This window comes from Pyxicephalus adspersus, chromosome Z (genome assembly GCF_032062135.1).
Source record: "Pyxicephalus adspersus chromosome Z, UCB_Pads_2.0, whole genome shotgun sequence".
NCBI lineage: Eukaryota > Metazoa > Chordata > Amphibia > Anura > Pyxicephalidae > Pyxicephalus > Pyxicephalus adspersus.
Genome location: NC_092871.1, coordinates 74,918,534 through 74,931,816, shown reverse-complemented (window position 1 = coordinate 74,931,816; position 13,283 = coordinate 74,918,534). Strand labels below are relative to the sequence as shown.

The 13,283-nt window shown below is 41.1% G+C and overlaps 1 long non-coding RNA gene across 1 annotated transcript in view; it reads right to left on the bottom strand.

Moving 5' to 3' along the window:
- The window catches only part of LOC140343015 (uncharacterized), a 79,279-nt gene that overhangs the window by 41,927 nt on the left and 24,069 nt on the right, over nucleotides 1–13,283 (bottom strand). The gene's annotated exons all lie outside the window — the stretch shown is intronic.

Sequence of the window (13,283 nt, the reverse complement as noted above, 5' to 3'; positions counted from 1 at the left end):
GCAAAGATATGAATCACAAATTTATACCATTGTTGCAGGAAGCGAGATGTATAGTTATCTCCTGTGTCTGGGCTTCCAGCATCTCCCTGTAAAAAATAGTTTTCAAGGAGGAAAATACTTGTTCGACTGTTGGAGGTTGGGGTTCAATCTAGGTATTCATAATAGGGCGTGTAGCTGCAAGAAGGCAAATGCCTATCCAGGCTTGGGTAGCTTAGGCAAAGTAAGTATCTGTTGCCAAAAATCAGCAATATGTGGACAATACCACAAATGGTGGGACAGAGGTGTGGATAAGCTATCTCATTTAGGGCACTGTAAATGCCATTCCCTGGTCCGGTGCCCACTGGCAGAAGGCCAAAACACTTTGTATGCTCTGTGCATAATCATGAGTTGTGATTCTCTCCATATCCCATATTGATCATACATTTTTTGACCATCTGATACCCTTGCATGATATTGTCCACTATGTCCTGGTCTTTACCACAATTTAAGGTCAAAAGTAGATAGTGGTTTTGTGAAGACAGATAAAAGTTAGGCATATATTTTAGAAATATCCTTGGTAGAGAGCTTCAAGAGAGTGTCAAAATCATTTGATTGTAAAACTACTGATGGGTTTGTTATTACAAAGCATAGATAAGTCATTAATTGACTGTAGTACAGGGGGTGTAATGCCCAATTAGGTAATAGGCCCTGCAAAGCTCAGATATAGACATTTTATTGGGGCTGGTTTATATGATCCATGACCCTTTCAGACCTTTACTCCTCCACATCTCAAAAGCAGCATGATCTTGGGCCTGTGGGAACATAGGGGGACATAGGTTTGCTGCAGATGGGTAAATATTTAGACAGACCTTTAGGTAACTTGTGCCTCTGCCTAATTTCCCTCCAGGTTGCCACGGTATCTTGAATCAGAATGTTATGTCTTAATGGAGCTAGGAGAGAGGATAGCTTACAATGTAGAAGGGCGCGTAAGTCCCAGGGATACACCATTGCACGTTCTAATCAAACATTAGAATCAGCAGCTTGGAGAAGAAGAAGCAGCTTGGAAAAGGACATCATTTTCAAAAGATGACATTGACCCAGAAACAAAAGGGGTACATTTTTGAATTTTGGCTATTATTGGTGGATAGTTTAATTTATAGAGGGATAATGGTTCTCTACCAATGTCTATACCTAGGTATGTTATGGTATCCCTGGCTTTTTTAAAAGGGATTCGTTTGTACCAGGCTCTGGAGGCAGATATGGATAAGGGGAGAATTCACTTTTGCGGAAGTTGATTCTGAGACCTGAGAAACCTCCATATCTGGTAAGTATGGTTTGTATGTTGGCACTATCAAGCTGTGGATTTGCTGTAAAACTAAAAATATCATCCGCAAAAAAGGTGGTGCCTATTTCATAATTGTGCAGTGGAATACCTAGTAGGAGTGGATTTTGATCCATATAACATACCAAGGGCTCCAATGCCAGATTAAAAATAGGAGGGGATAGGGGCAGCCCTGTCTAGTACCTCTGTGAAGAGCAATAGGTCTGGACAAAAAACAGGTGTGACTACCCTGGCAGTAGGTGCCTGGTATATGGTATCTGGTAAAGGGGCCCTGTAATCCAATATGTTCAACTGTGAAAAGCCATGAATGGTGGAATTTAGCTACCTCCAACACCATCAATGCCTTGGGAATATTAGTTACTTCCACCCTATCCTTAACAAAACACACCTGAGAAGGTGAAAGACGAGAGAGAAGGAGTTTGGCCAGCCTATCTGCAAAAGTCTTGAAAACAATTTTTGCATCTGTGTTTATCAGTGAAATAGGTTGGTATGAGTCAGGATTATAGGGATTCCTTTTTTAACAGCACCCTTATATATGCTTCTTGGCCTGACAGAAAACAACAACCCCGTTCCCATATTGTAGCATAAATTGCACACAAATCCTCCACTATATTGTCCCTGAACAATTTTGAAAAATTCAGCCGTGAAGCCATCTGGGTTGGGGACCTTGCCATTCATCAGGTCAGATATGGTCGCCAAAATCTCTGGTGCTGTAATCTGGGCATTGCGACGGTCTGCAACTGAGGCATCTTCACCTTTGACAGAAAGGAGTCCCCAGCCTGTTGGTTAGCCACACAGGGTGAATATAGATTCTGGTAATATTGTGCCAAAAGATGGTTGATATGTTTGGGGTCAGTGATACTGTCCCCCGTGGAAGTACGTAGGGAGGGAATGTGGACCATTCTATGGCCAGGACAGACAAGATTAGCCAACATTGTGCCAGACTTGTTACCATATTTGTGGTACTCTGAGGGTACGTTGGGGTGCTGCACCTGCCTAAGGTTATGTTGAGCTTGAAGGTAGTGGGACATAGTGACTTGCTTACGCTTGGGGAGGAAGATTAACTTACCTTGTAGAAAAGCCTTACCCACCTAGGCCAGGGGTCTGCAACCTGCGGCTCCGGAGCCGCATGCGGCTCTTCAGCCTCCTTGTTGTGGCTCCCTTCGGCTGCCGCGGGGAGATCTCTGATGGGGGATCCCCTTCCTCCCAAGGCACTGCGGAGGACGGGGATTCCCTATCCGGTGTTCTAATGAAAGAAATCTACCAGTGAAATAAATCTACCACGGGGCGTGTACAAATGGGTGTGTACAATGACATCCCCCTCCTTTGAACCCCAATTCCTCTGGAATGGGGAATTGAATCGCTAAGGCATCGTCAGAAAATAAAGAACTCTGCCCATCAAAATAATCTACCCTGTTACACAATGCTGGAGGCTTCTAGCACCTGAACCCCAATTACTCAAGATTGGGGGGTACAGGTGAACAAAATTAAAGCTGCAAATGAGGGACACCTGTGGCTAACACCCCTTAAAATTTCATCGCTAAGGCATCGTCAGAACATAAAGCACTCTGCCCATCAAAAAAATCTACCCTGTTACGTTATAAGCTGTTACGTTATATGCTGTCAGATTCCGAACCTTGGCCTCTGATGTAGAATGGAACAATGACGCTCTAGTGGCGGTTTTCTGGCAGGGGTTTGCAGGCCATAATAAAGACGAGCTTGCTGGCCGTGATCTTCCACCTACCCTTGATGACCTGGTGTCCATTTGTGTCCGGATTGACACTTGCTTACAGGAGCAGGCTCGGGAAACCCAGAAAGTCTGGTGCCCCATTAAATTGGCTCCATCTTTCCAAAAGCCTTGGTGCTGTGCTGTCTTAGAAGAATGCTTCCGGCAAGTTAAGGACCTGTGGGTTCTATTCTAAAAAATTATCTCCAGCTGAGAAAAATTATGCCATAAGAGACATGGAGCTTCTTGCTGTCAAGCTTGACCTTGAAGGATGGCGCCATTTGCTGGAGGGAGCTCACCAACCTGTGACCGATTTTACAGACTATAAGAATTTACAGTATCTTCATACTGCACAACGTTTGAACCCCCGTCAAGCTTGCTGGGCTCTGTTTTTCTCAAGGTTCAATTTCGTACTCCCCTATCGACCAGGTCCCAAAAATGTAAAGGCAGACGCCCTTTCTCGTTCTTTCGAGAGGGGAAAATCCGGAAGTGGAACCAGCCTTCATCATAGACCAGGCTCAAATTGTGACCCAAGCCCCAGTCCAGCTGCTTCGAGTTCCACCAGGAAAGACCCTTGTTCAAAAAAGCCGGCGTCCGTTGGTCCTTCGATGGAGGCATTCCTCTAGGTTTGCTGGGTATCACAGGAAAGGGAGGACCTTTGAAATGATTAGCCATAGGTACTGGTGGCCGGACCTGAAGCAAGATGTGAGGGACTTTGTGGCCACATATACCGAATGTGCCTGACACAAGGTGCCACAGAAGCTTCCCTCAGGCCCGTTAATTCTGCTTCCCACTCCGGAACAATCCTAGTCACACATCTCCATGGACTTCGTCACCGACCTTCCATCTTCAATGATTTCACTACTATTTGTGCTTGAACAATATTTGCGTATTTTTACCAACTCCCAGCAGGATGACTGGTCGGAACTCCTGCAATGGGCTGAACTTGCCCACAACAATCGCGTCAGCGAATCCACAGGTCTGTCTCCCTTTTTTATTGTTTCCGCTCTTCATCCCCGCAATCCTGCCCTGCCGCTGCGGCTACTCACTTCCAGCAGGTTTGGAAAAAAGCCAAAGAAGACTTGCTACATTCCTCTGCATGCTACAAAAAGATGGGCTGACAAGAAGAGAGCTCCTGCTCCCCAGTTGTCCCCCAGTGACAAAACCTTTCCATCAAGTATATTCAGTTGCGAGTGCCCTTTCTCAAGTTTGCACCTCGCATTATCGGTCTGTTTCCTGTCTTGTCCCAGGTCAACCCTGTCACTTACAAGTTGATACTGCCTCTATCCCTTAGGAGCCATAACGCATTTCATGTTTCGCTGCTTAAACCTGTTGTTCTTAACAGATTCTCTGAGAAATACATCCCTCCTGGCCCTGTTTCTGTTGCCCCAGACTTCCCTGAGGTTGTCTACAGTACCTGGTTCATTGGAAGGGCTATGGTCCAGAGGAACGTTCCTAGGTTGCTCTAAAAGACCTCCATGCCTCCCGCCTACTCAAGGAACTCCATGCCAGGTTTCCCGACAAACCCAGGTGGGTTTGGGGGAGCGGGGCCCTAAGAGGGGAGGTACTGTAACAGATCCCCACAGGTCCAGGTCATCTGTGCCTCCTTCTTGCTCACCCTCCATGCAGTCCCCTGCTGCCAGCACCATCTCTGCCTCTGGATCTATCACTCTGCAAACTTCCAGTTCCAAGTCAGGTGATTCTCTGTCAGCTGCCTCAGAGAACCAGAAGAGTATTCTGCAGATGCTCTCCCTCTGCTGGCAAACATCTGAATAACACACCTGACATTATCTCAGCAACAGCACTCCCTCTGCTGGTTGGATTGATATCTGCGGCTCACTTGATCCACGCCAATCACCTGACATTCACTTTTTAAGCAAGTGACCTGGCAACAGGAAGTTGCCTGAACAAGGAGTTCCTTTGGCTCTGCTTCTAGGTTCCTGTTGTTTGTTTCTCCTGTTCCAGATTCTTCGTGTACTGAACCAGGCTTGTTTCCTGACTACTCTTGTTCACTATCTGCCCTGACCTTTTGCCTGTTTCCTGACCAACCCTGTTCACTGCCTGCCCTGACCTTTTGGCTCGTCTGACTACTCTCTTGGATTTCCATTTTGCACTATATTTTGGTTCCAGCTTGTTAGCAGCTACTACTTGGACCCTGCACCCCCTGCACATCTCCACCCACAGGGTTGGTGACACAGTGGGTCCACCACTTGACCTTGTGGAGCTGTGACAGGAACGTTTTAATCATAACATGTAAAAAAAACTATTCGTATATGACAATTGCCAGATATATAAAAAAAAATTAATTACTCACATAAATCTTTAATAGAAATATTTTTACCTTTGATGGCAACATACTTACAAACCCAAGGCGTTGCAAGAGGTACGCAATGAGCACCGTCGTACGTTAATTGGAGATTAGGAGAATGAGAGAACAATCTTTTTCCAGATTCTCAAACTAACACCTACAGCAGGGGGCAGCAAACCATTTTGGCTACTAGGCCATTTTAGGAGGTCAAGAAGGCACACTAGGCCTGAATCTCTCTCGAGTCCCTGACTGATGGCTCCGCCCCCACCAGGAACTCCCCTGAAGGGAAATCCCTTTCCTCCATACGGAGACGAGGGAATGTCCCCTTACCCTGACGGCGGAATTCCTAACACCGGCCGCAGGAAATAGGGAAGGGAGGCATAACAAGAAGGCTCAAGAGCCGCATGCAACCCCTGCTGGCTGGGATTAGGCCAGGTCGGCCAGGGGGGCGTTATGCCTGAATGGATTACTGGCTAGGCCATATCTGGCCTAAAGGCCGGAGTTTGCCTATCCCTGACCTACAGGAAGCATATTCCAATTTGTAAATGCTATATTGACAACATCCTGTTATTTTAAACAGGATCAAATATCAAAATATAATATTTACTGCAATTTAAAAAACTTTTTCAAAATTAGCAATTTTACCAATGAATGATACCTGTCAAAATTAGTAATAATAGGCTCAAATACATAACAGGTACTGGAAACACCAGGTATCCACTACTGCAATATTTTTCTATTTTGAAAAGGATCCTCAGTTTTTCAGCAAGGCATAAGGATACGATTGGCACTATCTCTTACTTACCTGTAATTATTCCCTTGCATCTAATTGGTATGTATATACATATTACCTATGGACATATTATCAGTTTACCATTGAAGGCTCAAAATAACTATATCCTTTTGATTTTTATTAGTATGTAAGCAGCGAATCATCTTAGTTACATCCCTAGAAAAAGGTGACCTTTCACACTTTTTGTTTTCAACTATTCAAATGAAAGTATGCCCTAGGCATCCTTTCTATACATACATATATGCATATCATTCCTAATTACTTATCACTAGTGCTGGTCGAATATCTCACTATTGGATCACTATTGTTTGGGTGATCGAATGCAGAATTCGAACACCATTGAAGTCAATGGTGGGGGAATTTGGCTTATTTTTAGGGACTATTAAGGTCTGCAAGAGCAATATGATTGCTCTTGCAGCCCCTTACTAGTTGTATGTGTTCTTGGATAGAGTTTCTTTATCCAAGAACACAGGGAGTCCTGTGTTCTTGGATAGAGAAACCCTATCCAGGGAACACATACTACAGGGCTGCAACAGCGGTCCTGATTGCTGTTGCCCCACTGTACTAGTAGTATGTCTTCTTGGATAGAGTTTCTCTATCTAAATTAGTTAAATAAACACTCAATAAGTTATTTTAAAATTAATTTTTTTTTTTATAACACTTTTTTTAAATTTTTTATACAAATTTTTGAAGTCGAATCTCGTTTTTTTCGGGTCAGGTCTATCCAAATTCGAAACAGCCATATTCGGGTCGAATATAAGGACAACCCGAATTCGAACACCAGCACTACTCATCACATGTAAAATGGTATGGATTATATAACAATTAGATTGTTATACATTATGAATAGGCTTTAAAATGTATTAATATATATACCAATATATACTGTGGTTATCACTGGGGGTTGCTAATGGTAACAGGGCAGATTGGAGGCAGCAGAATCCAAAAGTCCAAAATAACAGCAGTTTTTATTTGTTCAGGCAAGTGTTACAGCATACTTTCCATCACTTCACAACAAAACCAATAAACAGTAGCCTGGCTGGGCCTCTGGCTACCTCATTTAGGTGCCCTCTCTTACTAAAACACACTATATCAGTATTGGTAAACTCACAACTTAAGTCTTGTTTCACAGCTGGCTTTCCTGGAACCCTCTGGGTTTCTCTCAGCTTGGAACCCTCTGCCTCTCTCTCAGCCTGGAACACTCAGGCTCTCTCTTAGCCTGGAATCCACTCTGGCCTTCTCTCAGCCTGGAATCCATACTGGCTCTCTCTCAGCCTTTTGCTGATCAAATCTCCTCCTCCTTGCACCTGAGTGTAGGTGGATACATCCCAAATCAGGCTTGGGCCAAGGAACCCACCCTTTCACTCCCTTGGCTGGCTCCAGGGCCCTAAAACCCTGGTTTCTTCCTTAAAACCCATCAAACATATTGACATACTCTTTCCCTGGAGCCTTTATACACTTTCCCTGAGTTTTTGGGACACTCTGTCACAATACATATTGATGTTTTATCTACATGCACACTAAATACTTGCACCTATTGTAACTAGCTTTCCAAATGTACTACTCACCACAAAATAATCATACCAAACAATTTTATTGTAATCACACTATGAACATCACTGTATTGTTGTATATTTTATTTTTGCTTTGTTTTTTCCTCTGAACCTATATGTAGACCGTACAGTCTTTGTACCAATACACTCCCCTGAAAAAGCCTAGTGAGGCGAAACGTGTCGGGATCACAGACTAACATGGTTAGCTACTGTAATATAGCTAGAACTTTATGTCTAGTATATATACTCCAATCTGGTGAAACTATAACCTGACTGGATATATGTTCAATGATATATGTATGATATTTATGTATGAAACCAAATATGTATCAATATATAAGTAATTTTTGCACCTAAAAACCCTGGAGCTGGAACCTCTTTCTTTTTGTCCTTTTGAAAATATTTTGAATATTATAGAAAGGCATAGGAACTCTCTAATTCTACTTCTACGTTATTTTCTTACCAAAATATTGTTCCAACATTTTTGCATAGGGTCTAATACATTTATAAAAAAGAAATAAAGTGCACCCCAGATTTTCTGACTGCTACAGCAAAACTAACACTCTTTGGGCTCTATTTACCAAACTGGGAATCTGGCATTCCCTTAATCTATCCTGTTAAAACACATGGACCTGGAAGAGGGAATGTTTGAGGGAATGTTCACATCCCTGTTTTATAAATAAAGCCCCCTGACTTTTCTCCAATATACAAGTTTAGACAAAAAATGCTTTACAGGGATTTTTTATAGATCACATTCAAGTGGAAAAACTCACAATGAATAAAAAAATATTATTTCTAGTGTACAGAAACCTGATAATGTTCCCATTCTAACATACATGTAACAAATTATTGAATAGCTGGTCATTGAAATTTGAATTACAAAATGTTTTTTTTCTTATGAAGGTGTTTCTACGTACAGAAAAAATAGCCAATAGATATGTTTTAAATAAAACAAATAAAATTTGCCTCTAAATTTATATACTGTGTGTGTGTTTATTGTCTTGCAATCTTTGGCAGCTGATATCTCTCAGGCACTGTGCTCAGCAAATTGAGTTAGTAGAGTTTTGGGAATGGGGATTTGTCATCTATATGCATTGTAGTGTACTGTCCCTTGTGCCATTTTACTTAATGTGGTAAGGACATTAAAATAAGATACAAAAACAATTAAGATATGATTACAAATTAGCAAGAGAAGAGCCTAAGGGATCTACTGGAAATCCAATAATACTGTGTGCAAGATATCAAGTAGTCTCAATCAATTTCAGTGTGTCATAATAACAAGAAACCACAACGCTTCGAAATAAAACTTCTAATTAAAATATGTATAGCTATTAAATATTATAGGAATAGATTATTGCCATATCACCCACATCTTAGAAACACATAAAATGTATAGTGGTAGTTCTTAAAGAAGACATACACTGAAAAACAAAAAGACATCAGGAGGTAGAGCTAATTGACAAAAGAGACATGCCAAGGGTTTGTTTTGTTGATAAATTTGTTTCTGGTGACTTTTTGTTTTAATTCTATACTGCATGGGGAATACATCTATCCCTTTATGAATGGGATATATACCGTATTTTTCGGACCATAAGACGCTCCGGACTATAAGACGCACCAGGTTTTCCGCACAAGGGAAAACAAGAAAAAAAAAATTGATTTAAGTAAAAAAATATGCCCCTGTACCTCTGCATTCGGACCATAAGACGCACCCTGATTTTCCCCCCACTTTAGGAGGAAAAAAAGTGCGTCTTATGGTCCGAAAAATACGGTATATGAATTTGGTAGATTTGAGGTAAAGACACCCATCCACCTTTTAGCAACTTCCACACGTCTAATTTAAAGATTAGCTTTTTGGAAGGGTTTAGCTAAGCTAAAATCTTTTTGAGGCAGTAAAATGTTTTTGAAAGCTCTAAAGTCGACATATGTTTAAATTGTTTAATTGTGCGCCTGTCTCTTCTGTGGAGTGGCAAGCTACTATCCTGTTTTTTGCTGCTAATCCCCTAAATGTAGTGGAGAATGTTGTAAAAAAAATATGACCCTAGTTGTTGTGATCTGTTAGAGTTGGTTCCAAATATAAGGTTGTTTATATACTATATATAGAATATAAACAGTATATGCTATACTGTTTATATACTGTCATTCGAAAGACTTATTTTATCTAGCAGTACACTGCAAACCACAGAAAGGTTCACCATATGAGTTAGAGAGTTTCAAACACACTATTATGGTCAAACAGCAAGGTATAACTGCCCATCAACATATTTTTTAGCCACAAATAATAATATAATTTTTTTCTTCTTACCTTGAATCCATCTGCAGCCAGCAGCTCTGTTTCTAAATATCCTGGTTCTTGGCTTGTGACTGTGATTCCTTGCAGTCTCCTTGCCTCAAAGGAATAATATCCTTTATAGTACAGTATACCTGAGGAACCCCAGTGGTAGCACTCCCTCTAGTGGTAAGTATTGCTTGTCACATTGTCTACTTGGTCACGTGATTTTCCCTATATAAGGAAGTTACCGTCTGTTCTCCAGGTTTCCATGATTGTCTCCAGTACCTATTACTAACTATCCAGACTATCTTCAACTATGACTTGTCTTCACATATTGATACTGCACCTTGTCTGTCTTTTATCTGATCTCGGCTCTGTTTGGACTAACCTGATTTTTGCCTGTCCTGACCACTGCCTTTTTGATTATGCTTCTGCATTGATTCTGTACCACACTCTAGCTCAGCAACAGTCAGCTGTCAACAGCTCTGAAGTGTGAAAGGCCTGCAACCTGGGCACCACTTCCCAAAGTTCATCACCCCCTGTGTGGTGTGCTGGTGAATCTAGAGGCTGGTGCCATAAACACAGAGGGTCCAACATAATGCCACTAAGTTCCAGAGAGGTTGTACACTAGAATTAATAAAAAAGGAGCACAGATATGCAAAAATGTCTTTGCTCTGGCAGATCCTAATGCTTTGGACGGTTTAAATTACCTACCTATATAAAAAAATGTGAACAATGTTCCTTTGACAAATACACAATTTGAGAGGGAAGAACCCCCTTTTTTGGGATATCGGAGCCAGTTTAGAGGCCAATAGAAATCCACTTAAAGAGATGAGGAAAAAACTGATAAATGACAGTGCAATTGATGGGCAAATCCCTTGAAACTAGGAGATCAGAGATGAAGCCTTATCCACATACAGTAAGTGGTAATAAGGTAAATTCCCCACTACAAAAGATGCCACAACTTATCAAATACTAGGCTATCACCACCAATTGGCCCAGGACGGTTCACGAGGTGGTTAACCCTTTGAAAACAGCAGTTGGCAGGCATATTATATATTCATTCGAAACTTTGCAGCAGTCAAGTACGCTATACAAACAACCTGACCATGATCAATCCTTCCATAGACCTAACAATTCATTCTCTGTATAAAGAAACTCTATGATTATGGTTTATGAATTATACCTCTAAAGAAACCTATTAGGGCGAAAGGCATCGGGTATTATGATCCTAACACTGAATTTTCCCACCATGGAGAACGCCCATATCTACAATACAATCAGCACCTACTAATTACTGGATCCTAATCCACAATACCAGTGTAAACATGAATTCTATGTAACATCTACAAGAGATACTTGTTAGTCGTGTAATCATGTATTGATACTATGTTTTGGTATGTAAACATGTTCAGAACTATTAACATGTTTATTATATATATGTACTTTATGATACTGCTGTATAGCTAATAATAAAAAACTTTATTTTTTGGCCACAAAAACCCTACTGTCTGACTCTTTCTCTTTTTAATTGGATGCATACATATATCTTTATGGGGTTTAGGCCCTGTGTTTGTGGCTAGTTTAGGATTGCAGATACTTTATCTGGATTCATGCAGTGACCCTGGACAGAAACAAAATAAGTATAAGTGAGTTTGAAGAGACATTTCTCAAGTTTGGCTTAAGGTTCATTCTGACATATATGCAAGAGCATAGAGTTCTGAATTAACTTCCGAATAAACATTCTTTCCAAATTCACCTTATATATTTCATATGAAGAAAGCAAATGTATACCTGACTTCGTGTTGGGTACCAACTTGATGGCACTGCCATAAGCCAATCCAGGGGCAAAGTATTGGATATTTTTTTACTAAATATGTCAGCCAGTGCTGTGGAACTCCAAAAGCTTGGAAAAGCTGGGTCTCCAATGTAGGAAGCAAGTAACAGCACCCATAGTAGTGCTTTCCTATTGGAACATGCACTGACATTGTTTTGTATTTCCCTCATGTAAATCTTTTCTTTATTATTAGGGTCTCTAAACTATTTAGCTTTTACTCTAATTGCTTTATTCATCTGGAACCAATAGAAAATACACATTGTCTTGTTTCCATGGTCAATACACCAAGTAAGTTAGTTTAAGATGCATTACTATACATTGTATTTACCATTATGTGGTATATTACTGGGGGTTGCTCATGGTAACGGGATTCTTACAGGCAGAATAGAGGCAGCAGAATTCCAAAAGTCAAAAATACCAGCAGTTTTTATTTGTTTAAGCAAGTGTTACAGCACAATCTCCAGCACTTCACAACAAAACAATAAACAGAAGCCCGGCTGGACCTCTGGCTACCTCATTTAGGTGCCCTCTCTTACTAACACATACACTATATCAGTACTATTAACTCTTTGTTAACTTTGTAGTACTGTTGGGCCGCTGGCTTTTCTGGAACCCTCTGGCTCTCACTCAGCCTGGAACACTCTGGCTCCTTCTCAGCCTGGAGCAATCTGGCTCTCTCTCAGCCTAGAATTCTCTGGCTGTTTCTCATCCTGGAACACTCTGGCTCTCTCTCAGCCTGTAATCCACTCTGGCTCTCTCTCAGCCTGGAACCAACTCTGAATCCATTCTCAGCCTCTTGCTGATCACTTCCCTCAGCCTCTTGCTGATCAATTCTCCCTCCTTGCACCTGAGTGCAGGTGGATATATCTCAAATCAGGGTTGGGTTGGGCCAAGGAACCCACCTTTTAACTCCCTTGGTCGTCTCCAGAGCCCTAAAGTCCCTGGTTTCTTCCTAAAAACCTATACACACACTTTCTTTTCCCTGAAGCCATTCTAACACTTTCCCTGACATATTAGGAACACTCTGTCACAATTACTACTTTGATTGGACTAACTATTGTATAAGAAGCCCAATATCCACATTGTAACTACAAGTTTAATAACTCCCATTAGGGGAGATAAAATGTTATTTGGTATGGAATTTATGTTTTTTATGTACTATACTTTTTTGGCAAATCATTCTAAATAAAAGATTTTATATAATTTTAACAATACGAGTTTGCCACAAAAAGCCACTTTTTCCTTCCCCATACTCAGATAATCTATTTAGCTTGGCAACTACTACAGTAGTAATGTAGTGAACCTTTTCCCCTGGAATTGATTCTCTACTTTTTACATTTTTAAGCAGATGCCCAGTTTGAGGTGCATGCAGATATGGGAGCCTGTGTTGTCTGCTAAACATTTATTTATTTACTTGTATGATGCTCCCAAATTTAACTTTCTAGTTTGCTTTCAGTAACTAAAAATCAGTAG